This window comes from Mandrillus leucophaeus, unplaced genomic scaffold (genome assembly GCF_000951045.1).
Source record: "Mandrillus leucophaeus isolate KB7577 unplaced genomic scaffold, Mleu.le_1.0 Scaffold268, whole genome shotgun sequence".
NCBI lineage: Eukaryota > Metazoa > Chordata > Mammalia > Primates > Cercopithecidae > Mandrillus > Mandrillus leucophaeus.
The window spans coordinates 1,823,099-1,828,111 of NW_012102787.1; the positions used below are offsets into that span (position 1 = coordinate 1,823,099).

A 5,013-nucleotide genomic window follows, 5' to 3' on the forward strand; every position below is an offset into this window, starting at 1 on the left:
TTAAAATTCTCCAGAATTTTGTACATTTCCAAAGTATGTCAACTATTGTCAGCTGGTTGAGCTTTGGTTGACATGCTTCTAACTGTGTCATAAATTGCTTCCTTTTTTTGGTTTCATTTCCTCAAAGATAGTGTTGCGGTTCTAAAAAAAAAAAAACAGTGCTTCTTAAAAATCTATTTTTGTTAATGTGTGAATTATTTGGAGTTCATGGAGAAGTTGAATTAGGTGAGATATGGGACTTACTGAAAATGCTGGGAGGCATCGTGAAAATACTTCCTTCCTTTGCTTTATTCTCAGTCCTGTGTTATTTTTAGAGTAATGCCTGTGTGAAGGGGAGCAACTGAAAACTCCAATTTCCTGTGTACGGCAGGGTGCACACACACGTAAAACACCAACCAACCAGACAAACAAAAAACAACCACACAATGGGAGAGACATAATCTTTTACTCTGTATCTGATGTGGGATTGTCTTTGATGTATGAGTGGAAAGATTAAGTGAAGACAATACAGATAGTTGGTTAAGGGCCAGTGTAGTAGCATGTGGATATAGTGAATTTGTTCATTTCATAGGTGGGGAAACTTTTTCCTTTATGGTGTTTTTTGGAATGGACTTGTGATTGTGGGTAGAGCTGTTGTGTAGGATCACCTCAAAGCCTCTGACTAACCTGTCAGTAGTTGTCTATGGATCAATTTACTTGACCCGTGTTTGGGTCCGCTCTGGCCAAGGAAGTAGAGTCTTATAGTACAAAGTGAGTAGATGTGTATAAAGTACCTCTTTTGGCAGCTTCTTCATCGGGGGCCATTGACATGTGCAGCAGGTGATGGGAGTATAAGAGACTGGTGCAAAAGTACCCACTGCCTCCACCAGAAGTCTAAGAGTAACCTGTGCATGCCATTGGTGTCAACTGCACCTTCACACTAATCCACTCAAGGTTTCATGTCCAACTCAGACCTTTCTCCTTCTCCTAAGCTATAGATACACAGAACTTATGGTGACTCAACATCTTCATCTTTATTTCCCATAAAGCAAAAAAAATCTTTACATATAAAGACGAAACTCATAGTTTTCCTCTCCTCCCCTAAACTTGCAGTTTACTCTAATATTTCATATCCCATGGATAGACAGCACTCAGGCACCTATGGGAGTCATTTTTTATTTCTTGGTCGGCTTCCTTGCTCCATCCCTGCCCTGAAACACACAACTCAACACACACACACAAACACATATGTCTAATCAGTCACTGTTGTCACCAGATCAATTAAAACAAGAAATGATTACCCCTCAAATTGAAAAGTTTTCAGTAGCTTTCTGATAGCTGTCGATAAAGTTCAAAGTAAACTGCTTAGCTTGGCCTAATGATTGACCCTGGCCTTCTTCACCAGCCTCATTGTCCACATTCTTATGCTCTTTTGCATTTTCTTTTTTTTTGAGACAGGGTCTCCCAGCCTGGAGTGCAGTGGTGCCATCACAGCTCACTACAGCCTCAACCTCCTGGGCTCAAGCGATTCTCCCACCTCTGCCTCCCGAGTAATGGGGACCACAGGTGTGTGCCACCACGCCCAGCTAATTTTTATATTTTTTGTAGAGAGGAGGGTTTCACCATGTTGCTCAGGCTGGTCTCAAACGCCTGAGCGCAAGTGTTCCCTCTACCTTGGCTCCCCAAAGTGGTGAGATTACAGGTGAGAGCCACTGCACCAGGCCTGCATTTTTACCTATCCATTTTGCCTGAATGACTCTCCAGCTGGAGTAGCTTTTCTCACTTACATGCTTTGGTTCCCGTTGGAACCTCTGCTTAGAATGCCTTCCTTTAAATCCATCTGAAATTCCTATAGTTCTTCAAGCTTTAAGGTTCAGCCTTGTCTAGCTCCCCTAGGCAGACTAAAGTAGTTCCTACATATACTTGTACATAAATACTTGGTCAATATTACCACTTGTGTTGTAATTATCTTCATGTCTTTCTCTACTCAGTGTTATGGAAGACAAGAAGCAGGTCTTGGTCATTCTTTTATCTCCAACACTCGGACATTCTTTAAATGTTTGTTGAACTGATACCTTTGCAGGGTCCTCCTGGGCAGAAACATCACTCTGTAGGCATTTACTTAAGTACGTTCATTATGGGAGCAGGAAGAGGCAGTTAGGGAGCATGCCTTCCTTAATATACGTGTCTCCTGAATTTCATTCATGCTTTGGGAATTGATAATATCAATTGCTTTCCAAGAGAAATCCATATATGGGACGCAGTGGCCTGTAGAAGATCCCTTTATTGTTAGCGGGATACAAACCCCAATGTGAGCCTAGTGAGCTAGCCCCGGTGTGTGAAGAATGCTAATGCCTAGGCCCACAGCACCTAGCGCATAGCTCCAGAGTGCCCATGTGGCCTCTATAAGAAGGAAGAACAAGAGCAGGCATCCAGGGGCCACCCCCTCATTTCCTGGCACATCTTATCTCACCACAGAGAAAGGATTCCATGGAACAACCTTTCCAAGAGGTAGGAGAGGAGCTGGAATAAAAAAGTTTCCTCTCTAGCCGTGTAGAAGCGAGAGATGAAGTGTCAGGAGGGGCAGACTATGCTGTAGCCCGGTTGCCAGGCAGCATTCTGAACCGCGACTGTTTCCTAACACTGGTATTTCTCCTCAGGAGCCAGGGAGCCAGCCATACCATAAGGCCAGCGACATCTGCTGAGGCATGGTTTTGAGTTAGGAAGAATCATTGAGGAGGCCTTATATGCCAGTCCATTTTCAATCTTAATGAGTCAGGGCCTGGGCAAGAAAGAGGGCTGAAAAGGAAAGGAGAATTTTGTGGAGAAATTATTGACTCTTAATTGACAGATTAAACATAGAGCCACAATCAGATCAAGTGACTTGTTCAAGGACTTAGAGCTACAAAATGTCAGAGTCAGAATTTTAGTGCAGCTCTAAATCGAGTCCCTGTTCCTTTTCACTGAAGCATTCATAATATATGTTATTTTTGGAAAAAATAGATTATGGAAACAAGAGACTAATCTCACCTCTTGGCTACATGCCCTTAGCTCTTACATGATATGTGCTTGAGTGACTTAGGAACTAATAAAATCAGCTGTTTAGTTGTTGAACCAATGATCGTTAATGATTGTTCCTTTACAGGATTGGTACAGATACATTCTTATAACAATTCTGACCCTTTATACAGCTCTCATAATATCCAGGTACAAGTTTTGAGTGTTTATCTTCTTCTTTCCTGTTTAGGTGAGCTGAGTAGGGGAGAGGCAGAGAAAATGTGATAAGGGTATAGAATGACATAAAATCTGACTTCAGCTTAATCATTATTGAGTTCAGTCAGTTGATGAGGAATGAAGGAAAAACAATCTTTTTGGCATCTCCAAACTAATTAACTTCATAACAGCTTACGTAATTGTATTTCTATCTAATAATATTAACTTAAAGGAATGATAGGTTTATGTGGCTTGAAAGCAGGGTTTTCCATCCTTGTTCCATGGATCCCTTCAGGAGTGAAATGGAAGGATGGGGAGTAGATAGCCTGCAGGTCCTTCCACTGGCCTCTGCAACCAAAGCGGCCCTGGGGTTTTTGTTTCACCTGTGGGGTTCTCATTAAGCTTTCTTTGAATGAAGGATTTTGTTTTATTAAGTTGAAAAATCATTGCCTTTACTTGGATTCTTAGAACTATGTTGAGAGAAGATAGTAAAATATAATTCAACTAACATTTGAGTGCTTACCATGTGCTAAGCCCTGAGGAGACTGTACTGCTACACTGTCATTACTATTGCTTAGCAGGAAAAATGGATATTAAAAAAGTAATTACAAGTGAGACGAACTTCATAAGAGGAAAAATACAGTGTTATGATGGCATAGAGCAAGGAGACTCAACCTGGTCTCTAGGGCAGTGGTTTCTAAATCTAATCAGACTAATTCAGAGAGCATTCCTAGTCTCCACCCCTCCCTAGGACGCCTCAGGGATTTTGATCTGCCCAAATTGGAATCTCCAAGCACTGTTGGTGGGGTGGGGGTGGTGGCGACAAGGGAAGGTATCATAGAGACGTTCCTGATAAGTTACTTAAAGGTCTAGGGTAGCCAGACTAGATGGTGAGGTGGAGGATGGGGCCGGAGCAGCCTGGGCCCTGAGGAAAGCTGTATAGAAAGGCCAAGAGTGGGGGGGAGGTAAAGTGTGTTCAAGAAATTGACCAAAGCCCAGTCTCTAGACTTGGAGGGAGAGGGTGTCTCAGTATGTACATGTTTCAAATATTGCATTTATCATGCTGTTTTGTTTTGACTGCACCTCCCAGCCGTAAGTCTGTAGTGACCAAAGCCATATTTTCTTGATGCATGAAGCTGTAGCATCTAGTACCTAGTAGGAACTCAATAAATAGTTGATGTTCCAGTGAACAAAGTCTCTGCATATAGGGACTTAGTTCAGAGTAAGAAATGGAAAAGAATATTAATAATTATGAGGTAGGATAGTAACTTAACTTTTTTTTTGGCCAGGCATGGTGATTCACGCCTGTAATCTCAGCACTTTGGAAGGCTGAGGTAGGAGGATTGCTTGAGACCAGCCTGGGCAAGATAGTGGGACCCCCGCTCTAGCCAGGCATGGTGGTGCATGCCTGTGGCCTCAGCTACTGGGGAGAGCAAGGTGGGAGGACCGCATGAGCTTGGGAGGTTGAGGCTTCAGTGAGTGAGCCGTGTTCGTACCACTGCCCTCCAGCCTGGGGGGTTTTGTTTTGTTTTGTTTTTGAGACAGAGTTTTGCTCTTTTGTTGCTCAGGCTGGAATCTAGTGGCACAGTCTCGGCTCACTGCGACCTCCACCTCCCTGGTTCAAGCGATTCTCCTGCCTCAGCCTCCTTAGTGGCTGGGATTACAGGCATGCGCCATCACACCCGGCTAATTTTGTATTTTTAGTAGAGATGGGGTTTCACCACGTTGGTCAGGCTGGTTTCAAACTCCTGACCTCAGGTGATCCACCTGCCTCGGCCTCCCAAAGTGCTGGGATTACAGGCGTGAGCCACTGCGCCCAGC

The 5,013-nt window shown here is 43.4% G+C and overlaps 1 protein-coding gene across 1 annotated transcript in view; it reads left to right on the forward strand.

Annotated features, from left to right (window-relative positions):
• UBE2J1 (ubiquitin-conjugating enzyme E2, J1) overlaps positions 1-5,013 on the forward strand; it is a 23,944-nt gene that overhangs the window by 878 nt on the left and 18,053 nt on the right. The gene's annotated exons all lie outside the window — the stretch shown is intronic.